Source organism: Nyctibius grandis, chromosome 1 (assembly GCF_013368605.1).
Source record: "Nyctibius grandis isolate bNycGra1 chromosome 1, bNycGra1.pri, whole genome shotgun sequence".
NCBI classification, from domain to species: domain Eukaryota; kingdom Metazoa; phylum Chordata; class Aves; order Nyctibiiformes; family Nyctibiidae; genus Nyctibius; species Nyctibius grandis.
Window position 1 is genome coordinate 124,640,326 of NC_090658.1, and position 14,863 is coordinate 124,655,188.

A 14,863-nucleotide genomic window follows, 5' to 3' on the forward strand; every position below is an offset into this window, starting at 1 on the left:
AAAGGGCCTGGAGAAAGCATTAATTCTTCTGCTGTCACTTTTGGCACTGTAGTCCTTTCTATGTACAACCACGCTTTAATAAATATTGCTACTGTACTTTAATCATAAATAATACAGTAGTTTTCTGATTTCTGATTTGATGCAAAAGATGGTCAGATGTGGTCATACATGCATGTGCACATGTACACATATCAAGCAGCCAATATCTGAGTTAATAATTTATAATTAAAAATCCAGATAAAACAACATATGGGAACAACATCGTTGTCCCTGCTTTGTCATCAGAGAAGTAAACACCACCTATATGTATAATCAACCCAAGGCAACAGTAGCACTTCTAGCACACGTGTATTACCAATATGTAAACCATTCTGTATCTGTGTTGATGTTCTTCTACTTTGTTGGAAATAAGAAGACCTATATAATCATCATAGGAAATAAAATTATTGCCTTTGCTTTGCTTATATTTTGGCCTTATTCACAAGAACATTAGCCTGCTCACAAACACCTAAGGAAAGCGTAGGAAAGGTAAGGTCTTTCCTCTTGGGCCATAGACCTGCTATCCAAACCCCTTCAGTTCCACCCATCACTGCAAGCAACAAGATCAAGACTCTCTGCTACTGCCTCCTTGTTTCATCTCCTGTGTCAGCTTTCATTTGATTATACACTGTTCTTGGGGACCACAACAAATCTTGTCATAAACCATCTGCAAGACAGACCTACATAGCAAAGTGGAAAAGGCTCTGTCTTTGGGCACAGAAGGAAAAGATTATCCCAGGACTTGACTGGAATACCTGCCGGGATTTTGATAAAGGAAAAGAAACAACTAACTTGTCCTTAAGCAAAGCTGAAGTCCACCTCTGGCTTCACAAGCTTCTATGTGCAAACACCTTGTAGTTACAAACATGCACAATGTACTGATTCACACCACCCTGCCCACCCTGAGCCACCACCTCTTTGGGACTTAAAGCTAGTTCTCCTCAAACTAGATGAACATCCATTTGGACTGCTCAGAGAATTTTAAATATAATTTCTCTCCTCAGATGTGGTATTTCAATAATATAATGAGCCAAAAGACTCCTAGGGCGGAGACTCTTTGGGTCACTTCCCAACCATGTTATTTACATGTACGTACACAATCGTTTCTAGATCTATGTCAAGCCTGGGGAAGGGCTTTGCAGAGGAAGATGCCAAGCCAGTTAGTACCCAAGTACCAACCCTCTCTCTTACTTATTGGCCACCCATTTTGTAGTCCATTCACTCAGAGCTTGAACTAAGCCCTGCCAGGAGGCTGTGAGCCCACACCAGCAATCCAAACAAAAAGTGTGCAGCCCAGGGTGCTGTCTGGGCGCAGGTCTGCTCTCAGAGCGCAGAGCCAGTGGCTGACACTCCCTAATGGGATGTCTCTTGAGGTCTGCGGCTTGCAAAAGCATGAGCGTTGGCCTAACTCTGCTAGCCTAAGGCAGCTGACCTAACTGGGGAAGGAAGAGAGTCAGAGCCATACCAAAGAGTCTGGCATGGCACAGCCTCTTCCATTCTCTCATGCCACATCACCTCCCCTTTGCAGACAAATATTCTTTTACTGTGTTTTTTTTCATATATAACTTCCAAAGCATTTATGAACTTGAGTCTTTAAAAGAACTGTAAACCAACATGGCATCACATTGCCTCCTGTCCTCTCTGCCAGCCTGCCACAAACCTCTAGATCTGCTCTACAGACCCTGCCAGCAGATGTAAGAGAGCAGCTGACAGTGGCCACTGTTTCTCACCCTCTGGGTGTGGATGGGGGGAATAAACAGGTATTTTTCCAATGTGATTTACAACTAAAGCCAGCTGGAATGGGATGGTTCATTTCAAAACAGCTAGCCTTCCCCATCACCCCAAAACAGGGAGTCTACACCTAAACTGCCCCTTGCAAATAGTCCCTGACACATGTTAATGCCAGGACCATGCCTGAGCATCACCTGGGAGTGTGATGATTTATGCAGGCCCAAACTGTATATAACAAATATAACAAAATAAACTAGAGTACTCCAGTGCTGGGACAGGTGCCCTGACACTGTCTTACTAGTACAGGTAGAGCTACTGTCTGTCCTTGTACAAATACTAGCCCCAGGGCTTCTCTACTGATTCCAAGTACTGTTCACACATCTTCTCTCCAGTTCTTCACCAGGCTTTTTCCACTTTTCTCCTCCATCTTCAAACTACAGACCCATCTCTGAGCTCCTGATCCCAACCGCCATGGCCACGTCCATTTTCCTCCTCCTGCTGTGCTTCACATCCCAGCCATTTGCACTACTGCAGTCCCCAACCTGTCTCACCTTCTCAGGGTTCTCCCTGTATTTGAAACATTTAGGACCTAGAATAACCCTCCAGTGACCAAAAAAAAGCATATAAAGATGTTTCAGAGACTAACAGTTTAGTTAAATGGAGGTAGCTGCATGCAAGGATAGCACTTCCCTGACACACAATATACCTGCCAAACTTCAAGTCCTTGCCTGAAATAACAGTTAAAAACAGAACAGGCAAAAACGTAATAAAAAAACCTGTAAGATTTTTGTTTTAATATTGGCAGAAAAACATATTTTCCCTGACCCAGTTTTGAAATGTGCTGATTCATTTTTCTTGAAAGCTTCCTAAAATATTCAGCTAAACACAGACGCTTTTCACATTTTGGGAAAGTTTTAATCCAAATTATTACAGTCTGGCAGAGTTATAAACCACTGAAAACAGAATTCAACAATGATAAGGGCTGAGCAACCTTAATCACAGGCTTTGGTACTGTAGTTAATCCCCAGAGGGGATTATTACACCAATAATAATTTTAAAAGATTATGGAATTACTTAATTTTTGATTTCTTGACTTGGAGAGATTTCTGGTCTAAACATTTTCTGATGTCTAATTATGATAAGGGAATGCAGCACTAGTAAAAGTTATTGCAGCGCACACATCACTCAGACTGATGGGTTTTGCTAAGAAAAAAAGTTTCTTGGTAGGGGGACAGTGGAAGAGTTGTGGAGATCTTACAGTCGTTCCTAAGCCTGGATTTTCTTCCACAGGATAATACAGTCACTACTAGGCTGGTAACAAAGTCTCACTTCTGTATTGGAATAAGTTATTTTGTTTTCTTTACATAATAGAGGGAAAATGCAGGGAAAATATATACGTACACTAATTTTATTGCTTTTTAAGTGCCACAATGCTGTGAACATCATCCCTTAACTGGCAGAAAGATGGGCTTCCCTGCACCTTTTCAAAAGAACACACATTTCAGACTAGAAAGCAAAAAAGTTATAAATCTCCCTTCGGAACATCAGCCACCATTTTTAGCATCATAGTATCAGGCAAATGCATTCTGTTTATTAAAGCTTCAAATTAGGAACAAGGAATAGTTGCTTTTAAGTTTGTTTAAAAGCTGGCCAATGTTATATTTACTTATTTAAGCTTCATTAAATTCAGGTTCCCATCTGCCTCTTTTTTATACCGTTTCCAAATCCCAAATAAAAGCATTAGTCCTCTCTGCTAGTTAAAACAAACCATTCTTGTCAGTTATTGCTCTCTTGACAAAAAAAAAAAATCCCACCCTTAAATCTTGGCTGATAGCTCTACATAAAAAGCAACAACACTACCAACAACCAAAAAAGCCCCCCAAAAGACCAAACTCCTGGCCTTTCCAAACAGGCCAATATATTTGTAACATCTTTACCGAGTTCCTGTATCTTCTTTATTGCTCTTCATAAACAGGCTATTGGATCCTTCGGACTTCCACCGTGAAAAATGAAAGAATTTCCTCCCGTTCTTGCCTCTCTTATCTCATAATTGTTTTGTTCAGAGCAGTAGGAGAGACCAATATAAATGTCTTTGCTGTTTTATTTGCCCTTTTCAAGCTCATTCATACTTTTCTCGAGGGCATTTTTTTTCTCCTTTTCCTTTTGAATTTGTATCTGTTTACTGCTCTGTACACACAACCAAGCTAAATTGTTTGAGATTTTATTCCAGAGCCTTATGTAACACAGATAACAGAACAAAATGTTTAACAGTGAGATTTCACAGTGTCTTGTAATGATGGGACAAGGTAAAAAATGTAGGGATATGTTCAGTCCGAAAGAATACCTGCACAACTGAACTTATGTTCCCAAAGCTGTTATTCTTCTGAGCACACAACATCAGTCATCCTTTCATCCAGACATCTCGGGCTACGTTGTTACAGCCCTTGTTCTGAGCTCGTAAGGAAAAGGATGCAGGAGACGGCTGGATACCAACAGCTGAAAGCTCTGTCCTGCATGATAGGGTTCACAGCTCATGCACATCTTTAAGTGTGGCCAGTACAACTGGAGAAGGCAAAGAGCTAGTTTCAGGAAAGATGTTATTTCTCATGACTTTAGGAATATAAATTGTGGTGTGGAGCTCCCGCCTTCCTTCACCTTCCTACCCGTAGCTTAGCGAAAGTACTTCGGGTGTTTCTAGCAGGCAAAGGTTAGAGAGGACCATGAGTCAACTTAACCTATGTGACAGGACAAGGTGCAACGGGCACAAATTGAAACATGGGAAGTTCCATCTAAATATGAGAAAAAAATTCTTTACTTTGAGGGTGACAGAGCACTGGAACAGGCTGCCCAGGGAGGGTGTGGAGTCTCCTTCTCCGGACATTTTCAAAACCCGCCTGGACGCGACCCTGTGCAACGTGCTCTGGGTGAACCTGCTTTGGCAGGGGGTTGGACTAGGTGATCTCCAGAGGTCCCTTCCAATCCCAACCATTCTGTGATTCTGTGATATATATAGGTTAATAATCTGAAATTAAAATTCTGTAACCGACTCTGTTGTAACATTCTCCCATAACCTTTTGCTAGCTGAAATCTGGCACAGCACAAAATCTACGCTTGTGTTTTCAGATGACAGCCTGTAAGGCGTAAGACTGGTATGGGAATAAAGGTGATATGCTATTAATTATACAACAGAACTTGCACTGAGAATCTAGACAAGGAAGTGTGGAGATGATCTCTTCAGGGAAATTGTCATTTGGTGGTTTTTTTTCTATCCCCTTCTTTCCTCTGTAGGTTCTTATATCATGCTCGCATCTGTAGCATCCAGTGGAGCATTAAGTGATGTGAATAACATCTGTCAAACGTGTGGTGTCTGCTTATATGAATGCTTACTTGGAGTGCTCCCGAGGCTTGGCAGCTGGTTATCTTTTGTGATCTGGAAATCAATCAAGGGAGACTTCCGCCAAATCAGAGATTTCTCCACTCTTCTTACTAATCACAGCAGACATTCTCTTGCTGAGGTAAAGACCAGTAAGTTGTGGGATTGACAAACAGAAGTACCCAGAGACATGCATTGCCCAGGATGGTTGGGCAAGGTAAGTCTCCCAGGGACTGGTGGAGAGCAGCATCCCCTGCTGCCTCATAAGGTAAAGTGAAAGCCCAACTTCAGTTTTAATTGTCCATGTTGTGAGGGTCTAGGGACATTTTACCCAGAAATGGGGGAAGATTGCCTGAAGTCTTTCGTTCCAGAAGACATCCAAAATGGACAGCCCTGCCAGTGTACAATGTGGGTGAAAGTTCTTCTGTGATGATCAAGCTGCTGGGTAAGGCAGATCGATAACTGTTTTAATAAGACAGAATAAGACGAGAAATATAGATAACAAGTAAACCTTATGTCCCTTCAGACAGTGGCACCCCATGTTCGTGCAGCATCTCACAGACTCCGGATGGATTTTCCCACGGCACACTGCGTACATCCTGTCCATGGAAAGAAATATCTCCTTTTTGGTCTTTTGAGCTAATATGTAATTTTCTTACAAGAAAACAACTCTATTCACAAAGGACGTTCGCATGACAACTTCTTGCTGCTCTTTTAGGTAAAGACAAGGCCACGCAGGCAGTGTAATCACTGGTACCAAGTGGGAGCTGCCTGCAGGAACCTCTCATACAATGAGCTAGCCGAGGCTGTCCTGTGGCCAGGGGGTCTGTCGAGCACAACACAGCCTGAAGGCCACGCTGCACATGCAGCACCGTGCGCACGGCACGGGCTGCTCAGGTTAACTGCTAGTGGATCACGAACTCCTCTACAGGCAACAGTCTCCCAGTAAAGATCAATATATTCCACCCCTTGATCCACACAGAATTTTCCTTTCCCATATATGTATAACTTACAGATTATATTAATAACATAGGGGCTTCTCAAGCCCTAAATACAACAGCCAATAGAGCAGACAAGGCCTGTTCAAGATCACTAACTCCTCAAGCACAACGTCTTCTGCACAGCTCACAGTACGGACAGTTAGGGAGGTGGTTTGGGGAGGTTCTAGCAGGGTTCCGCAAGGAAGCAGGAGAATTGGGCGGTTGTGTATAGCTGCTGCTATAGTACTGAACACAGTACTATCTCTTCTGGGTCCTTTCCTCCTTCCTGATCTCCATTTCAGGCTCATTGTGAGTCACAGAACAGCTCCTGGTGACCCAGACATGCCTCTTACCACTGACAGCATCAAGACATATAACTCCGTTTGAGTCACTGAATGGCTCTGCCCTCTGGTGAAAAGGTATGAGCAGCTTTTTTATGCCAACACAACCTTGGTCACCATTGCCGGGATGAGGATCAAGCCATCCCAGATCCCAGATTCAGAGATACCTAAGTCCTGCTGACTCATATATTGAATAACACTATAGAGAGAGGGGAATCTGTGTGGGATCGTATCAGTGAGAGTTCTCCTGACAGCAGTGCTGTTTGCTATCACTGCCTGCTGCAAATATGCCTCGAAGCAGGTCTCACACCATTTAAGCTCATTATGCTGGGGCTCATGGCCTCCCTGAGACAAGCAAATGTATCTTGTGGCCAACAACGTCAAACATGACAGAGAGATCCACAAGTATGGTAATGGATGTTTGCCTTCCATGATGCCCGAGAAATTTATTCCAAAAGCTGAACTAAACATTATACCAAAAAATTTATTCTATCATTTATAAAATACTTGAAGTTCAGTTACTGAAGTACACTTGTTTAATACAATACTGAAACAAAACACCTAAGAAAAAATTAGCCCAATTAGCTGAAACATTTTTCTTTCTACAACTAACCTAAGACACATGTAAAATTTTATTATGTTTAATGGCTGTCTGAGCTCCTGCTGTAATGACTTCAAGCAGCTCACTGAGCTATGATGTTTTTGCCATGTGAAGTTTAAATGGAGGGCAAGACATTCAGAGGGAAATTTCAGAGAGAAACACGACAAGTTGCTGGACTTGACGGAGACAGGGAGGTCAGGAGAGAACAGGTAGATTTGTAAGTCATTGATGCAAAGCAGATAGCTGAAGCCATGTGAAGCAGCGAGCTCACTGAGAGGAAGGTTTTAAATGAGAAAAGTGAGCCAAGGACAGTATCAATAATCTGCAAGTAATTGCCTGGTTTTGCACATCACAGAATCACAGAATGTTAGGGATTGGAAGGGACCTCGAAAGATCATGTCAGATGATGTCACATGATGTCAGAGATGCTGTAGGAAGTGCCTCCTGGGATTCACCTTAAATATTGTAGAGGAATTGAGCATGGAAGGAGAGAGAAGGTGTTTCTACACCAGTACTTTAGCTCCAGTCAGGACTGTGTGCTAGAAGCAAGACTCCTGATCATCCCCTATAGGCTCATACCATGAGTGGTCTCAGAGTAGGCAAACGGGACCCTTTGGGGGTTAAATCAAACCAAAGAATGTGCTCTGAGTGCACCCCAGGTGCCAACAGGAGTTCATTTCCCTGGATGAGAGTAAACCCAATGTGAAGTAAAGCCTCCAAAACAAATTTAGTGTGGATGTCAGGTCTTCAGCACCACTCCTCTCAGTGTTACAGCCCCCCTTCCACTTGCTAATGTAAGCACAGCCATGGTGGTATTTTTTCCAACTTTGTGGCAGACTCCCTGTATGGACTCACATAAATCACTTGACTTCTCTATGTCTGTGTCCTTCATATACGAAATGCTCTTAATACCACATCCTGCGCTCGCTGGGACATGAAAAGGGTAAAATTGTCACATACATCAGGCGCTCAGACACCATGGTGACAAGCATCCCTCTACAAGCCAGGGAAAACATTCTGTTTGAAACAAGATTCGACTAGTGTTCAGTAAATGAGATGGGGACTACCCTGAGCACTGAGGATAAACATATGGACCGGACTCCTTGGTTCAGTGACCTGTGCCCTTTCTTGCACGCTCCAAAAAAATGGGTCCTGCTGAAAGAGACCATGACATAATCAAAGAAATTAGTTGAAGAAACAGCGCTGCCAGCTCTGAGTGTGGGTACTTCACCTTGCTGTCTTCACGTTCTTTTGAGATACCTTGGATGTTCCTTTGCTGCAAAACTGCATAATGTTCTGCCATTGTTTCACTGAGACAGTAACAAAAACCAACTCACTGTACAACAGCAAGAGAAGGCTCTCTGCACATTTACCAAGTGTCTCCCAGCTGATCTCTTTGCTTGAAACCTGGTCATTATTTTTTGTGATGTTCTTGAGGTTGATTCATTCCTGCATTTAACCCAGCTGTGTTCTGCTGTAGAATCCATTGAATTCAAACCAGAAACACTGGTCCAATGCCTCATAACCTTGAAAGTTTTTGCTAATTAATTCTACACTCAGCGTAACTGCTACATCTATGTTCTGCAGCAATCGTCAATGCAACACTTACTGACTTATATATAAATCAGCCTTTTCACAAAAGGAGCGCTATTCCCTCTTACTTCAACAGCAGTTCTTCCTCAAAACATCCAGTTGTACAAACCCTCTGACAGCATCTGTTCCTCTTGCTGTGAATAACTTCCTCAAGGCTGCAAATGGTCACAAAGCATCAGGTAGCAAACTGCTCAAGCTCTGTATTAAGAGGCCATGTCCCATCTAAATACCTTTCTACTTAAATCAGTGAAATTCCCGAATTAACTCTAAAATGACAGTTAGTTTTTTGGAGCATTCGCTTTGACACACTTTACTAGCTTTTCTGGGAAAACAGTCATAGTACTCCAAAGATTTTCTCAGCTATTGCATTTATGTTTGTTTGTTTGTTTCTGCTATTTGCACACAAATCTCTTTCCACTACACCTGAATCACTGAAAAAGGAAGATCCACACTCCCAACATCAGGCTGTAATAGCATAAAACATTTTTCTGCTTTGCTGGCACATCACATTATAGAGGCTATCCGTAATCTTAGTAGAACAGACAATGTAAAAAGCCTTCCTGCTTATATCAGACCTTGTTATTAAATTTATATCCAATTCTCATAATATCCTACATTTCCTTTTATTGTAACTCTGAAAAATAACTCCTCATGCAGGACTTGAGCATGGCATTTGATACAGTCATCGGAGGAATTCTGATGTCCCGTGTCGGAGACATGGCAGGGGATTAGCGGGATTGCGAGTAGATGGCTTCAGTCATTCCTCACAGACAATACTCAGTGAGTCATGGAGACTTTCTACTTCCAGGGCTATCACCCATGAAGTTTTGAAAGAGTCCACCTAATTCAGTGTTTAGAGGAGGGCCTTCAGTGTGAAATAGTCTGGATCAAAACACAGGCAATATACCATAGGCACTCAGCGCTAGCTGGAATTGCCTCCACACCTCCTCCACTGTCCGAGGCCCTGACTGCACAGCTGGCCGAAGAGCTGATGGCCAAGGTGAGCCAGGCTGCCAGAAAGGAGCACCGGTGAACTCGCTGCAGCCATACTGAGCTGGGACAGCCAGCCTTTCCACTGCTCTGCTCACTCACGTGTCCTGACGCTTAGGAAACCACAGTTTTGAATGGCAAAGGAGAAGAACCAGTCTCCAGTTAAAACAAGAGGTGATGTGACCCGAAATGGCCTCTCTCTGCTATCAAATCTACAGTACCGTCTGTCACCTCTTTCCTGAGATACAACTAAAGCTGCACCAGGGGAGGTTCGAGTGAGACATTAAGAAAAATTTCTTCACAGAAAGGGTTATTAGGCATTGAAATGGGCTACTCAGGGAGGTGGTGGAGTCACCATCCCTGGAGTTGTTTAAGAAAAGACTAGACGTGGCACTTAGTGCCATGGTCTAGTTGACACAGTGGTGTTAGGTCAAAGGTTGGACTCAATGATCCCAGTAGTCTCTTCCAACCTACTTGATTCTGTGATTCTGTAGAGGCATTGAAGCCAAGCGCTCAGTCACCACTCCACTGCTCAGAGGCCTGGACCACTTCTTCCAGTCCGAGAAAACCCTCTCATCAGATATCACTTCCTCCATAGAGTAAGTCTGGACATATTTATGCAGAATACTTTATTCATAACTTCATTCATGGGGTTTGCAGAATATCCTCTGCTTCATTGTCTACGGAACTTCAAAAGTGCAATTAATTTTAAATAACGTAATTGAAACAAAGACTCAGATGCATCTGTAGCAGAGAGAAAAGAGGAAAAGAAATTTCATTGCATGTGTGCAGGGAAAGGCACCGGACTATCCACATTCTGTGAGGGTGACCCATTTGCATCCAGTTGTCCAGTTTATTGACAAATTAAAACCGGGATTTAATTTCTGTTGTGTTGTAGCTCTGAGATAAATGTTTTGAAATACTTCTTTGCCTAGACCTAATTATTCCTCTCTCTCACCTTTTTATGCAGCATAGCTATTTTAGAAACTCTTACTAGGAATGCCATATATAATGTTATACCTACCAACATGAGAAAAAATGGTTTTCTTCTCTGGAATAATTTGCATCAGGGATTACACATTTGTGGTTTTTACAGGGATCACATGAATGTATTCATCTTCTTTGTTTTGGACACCTGGTCAGCACAATTTGGAGGCAAGGTTACATACCAAAGAGTCACAAAGAACTTATGACTTATAACATTACTTTAACAAAAACAAATAAAACCATATTTTTTTAAATGTTCTGAGAAATAATATATTCAACTAGCCCATCCGATCAGCCTTTAGAGTACATTCTTGCAGGAGCTCTCTGGTGGCAGAGAAATTATTTTTACCAGAGATCTGCTTTGGAGAAAAAAAGGAGAAAAGGCCTCCAGCATTCAGCTTGGATTTCTGCAATATTTTTAGCCATTCTGCATGGCAGAGGGAGTTCACATGCTTTCCAGTTTACTCCATGTGCCTAAAATTTGCACCCTGAGCTGCTGGCTCATATTCTGCCTATTTTTTACTTTTTCAGAGCTCAGCATAAGCAAGCCTTCTGGAATCTGGACAGACTATATTCCTGATGTTTCATATCAAACCTGCACAGCAGCTCGAAGATAGGATAATGGGCCATGGCCCTCTAACATAACCCTGTCACAAATGGGATTCAGGAAAAACTTATTTCTCTACCTATCTTCCCATTCGCATCTACTAAAGCTTTCATTAATCCCCTGATTCTCAATTTCAAGATGAATAAGAGTTACTGATACATCCCTTCTCCACTTTGCTTAAGGTTTTAAAGTGGGAATCTACCCTTTAACATCAGGATACTGAGCCAGCTGTCCAGCTGATGGAAAATTATGACACTTGCTACACAAGCATTTGACAACAGAAGAAGGACATGGAGCTGTTGGAGCGAATCCAGAGAAGGGCCACAAACATGATCAGAGGGCTGGAGCACCTCTCCTATGAAGACAGGCTGAGAGAGTCGGGGCTGTTCAGCCTGGAGAAGAGAAGGCTCTGGGGAGACCTTCTAGCAGCCTTCCAGTACCTGAAGGGGACCTACAGGAAAGCTGGAGAGGGACTTTTTACAAGGGCATGTAGTGATAGGATGAAGAGGAATGGTTTTAAACTGAAAGAGGGCAGATTTAGATTAGATATCAGGAAGAAATTCTTTACTGTGAGGGTGATTTTATGATTTGTAAGCAGAGGATGTGGCTTCCCAGCCTGCATGGAGCTTCAGTAAGCATAAAAGAGCCATTTTCTTTACTACCCTACTTAACACCTTGGTTAATTTAAAGACACCAGAGTAAAATACCTCCCATGATTGCGTAGTAAAACTACAGTCTGCTAACTATGAATGTTTGTACAGCTAAAGTCAGAAAAAGTAGCTAATTTACAATGACACCTCTTTCACATTTTTGACTGTCCACTGAAGACATCTAAACAACTCAAGCGAAATAGTTACCTCATCCTTAAATTGTTCATGGTTGACATGATTATTCAAGGAAACAGAAGCCACAGTTAGGATCAGCTTCTTACTACAGCCACGCTAGATGCAAACAGGTAGTCAAGGGCGGTCTCTAGTCTCTGAATTTACAATCTAAAAAGACCAGATAAGAAAAGAAAGTATTACCCTCCACTAAGGGTAAACTGAGTCCTAAAACTGATGAAGTGACTTACCACCAGGAAGGATTTCTCAGAGACAGGAATTTGACTGCAATCTTTTAAGGTGCAGCTCAACACCTTAATTACTGGATCATCTATCTTCTTTTCTCCTGAGGAGCAAAGGTTTTCCCATAATATAAAATTCTTCCCACAGGTCTGAAAGGTTAAGCTATTTAAGAAACGTGAGTTCTTAAACCTGGCAAGACTTGTCCAAATAATAAAAAAAAAAACCAGTAATAAAACGTAAGTAGTTTTTACATCTCCAAAGCAAATCAGAAAATATTAGCTAATTCAACCTTGCAAGACCCCTATGAGTTAAGTACAGGCTACACTTCTCAAATATGCTTTTTATCCCTCCCTCTCTCTTTCTCTAAGCATGCAACCAAAATTACAAACAAGGTGCATAATGCTTCTGTGTGGTAACCATGGTAATCAGCTGTATCAACTACTGTAAATGGCAATACAGCCACCAAGTCCCCTAAAAGCAGACCTACTCCACTCTCACACGCTGTTTCCTACATGCAGCCACGATGTCCTAAAACTGACTTGAATATTTTTGCTGAGGAACCTATTCCAGGCAATATTGAGGACCTGCACTTCGTAAACTTGTTTCAGAGGTGGGTAAGCAATCACTGGCTGCTTTGGAACATCCTACCCCAATGTCTATCCCTGCTTCAGACACTCTGTGGCCAACACAGCCCTCGTCTTTGTTCTTACAGATCTTGTACCCTAAGTCGCCATTTTCCATTACAACTCTTTCTATCCGGCTGAAATTAGCATCTGGACTGGTAACAGAGATTATGACTCAGGGAAGGGGTAAGATTTAAACGAATGGGGCCAGAAACACAATATTTTGGGTTTTTTTCACCCAACTTTTGCATTTCCTCAAACAACATTGTCCCCTTCACTGCTTTAAGCAAACATGGTTTCACAAGAAGTTATTGGGCAGCACCTTTAGGATACAAGTATGTTTTCCAGCCTACTGAAGCTAGACTGCATCAGTACGGGACTGACTGATGCTCTGCTTTTTGATTACTTCAGCTGAAGAAATATGAAAGTCAGCCCGTTCCTTTGAGCACACTGATACAAGATTACAGGCACCTCTAACTAGTAGAACCTGTACCTTTTGTATGCCCTTCCTCAAACATTTCTTTTATTAACCTTATTTTGTTTCAAAACTTAATCCCTCCAGGTGCTTTGTTGCCACATGATGACTAAGGCTACTTGGTTTAATAATGTCAAACACTTTTTGTGCCCTTTCCACCCAATGAGGGTAAGGGTCCTCTTACCTGGAGATGTGGTTTTTCACATCCTAGTGGGCAGCTACAATGTGGGCTCCAGCAGGTTGAGGAGGGAGCTGTTGGAGTGAGCCCAGGAGGGCCACGAAAATGATCAGAGGGCTGGAGCACCTCTCCTATGAAGACAGGCTGAGAGAGTTGGGGAGACCTTCTAGCAGCCTTCCAGTACCTGAAGGGGCCTACAGGAAAGCTGGAGAGGGACGTTTTAGAAGGGCATGTAGTGATAGGACGAAGGGGAACGGTTTTAAACTAAAAGAGGGTAGATTTAGATTAGATATTAGGAAGAAATTATTTCCTGTGAGGGTGGTGAGACACTGGAACAGGTTGCCCAGAGAAGCTGTGGATGCCCCCTCCCTGGCAGTGTTCAAGGCCAGGTTGGATGGGGCTTTGAGCAACCTGGTCTAGTGGAAGGTGTCCCTGCCCATGGCAGGGGGGTTGGAACTAGATGATCTTTAAGGTCCCTTCCAACCCAAACCATTCAGTGATTCTATGATTCTATGACTTGAGCACGCTAAAAAGAAATCATTTAAATCCAACAAGACTTGCAACAGACAGAATAGGGTTCATCTGCCAGTGTGCTGACAATTCGGTATGCCAAAATTCACCTTTTGGTCTCCAAAACCTTATCTAAATAAATGCAGCATACCTGTCCGATTCTGCAAACCGTTCTGGTATTTAGACAGGCGTTATAGTTGATCTCAGTGAGAGCTCAGTCTGAATCTACAATGTGTAGTTCTGTGCTCTGTTTCTAGCAACAATTTGCATAACAGTATTCATTTCCAAAATGCTTTACAGGCTTTATACCCACAAGACTCTCTCTGGATGGGGAAGACAGAAAAAACAGAAAAGAGAGTGTTGGCCACCTGCAGAAAGAAAGGAAGATTTGGACAATATTGACATTTGGGACTGAAACCCTGTTTTTATAACACAAAGATTATTGGCAAAGAGCTACATAGTGACATTCCTCAAGGTCTGTGTAACTCTGGATGTCCAGCTACAATAGGGTAGGTACAGGACTGGGATGTTTCCATACAGGAGTGGCAAAACTTCAGCATTCAGGTTTAATTCTGAAGATAAATGCATAGTACCTTATTGAGTAACCCACGAACCCTGGGAGATTCAAAGACTGAATTAAAGCTACTAAATGTGTACCTGCAAATTCTAAGTCATTTGCAACCGGATTCTTAAAACACTTCCCAGCCTTCCCCAGCAGCTCCCCTGTGCTCCCCATTCCCCTAAACACGAGGAAATTTGCACATTTTAATT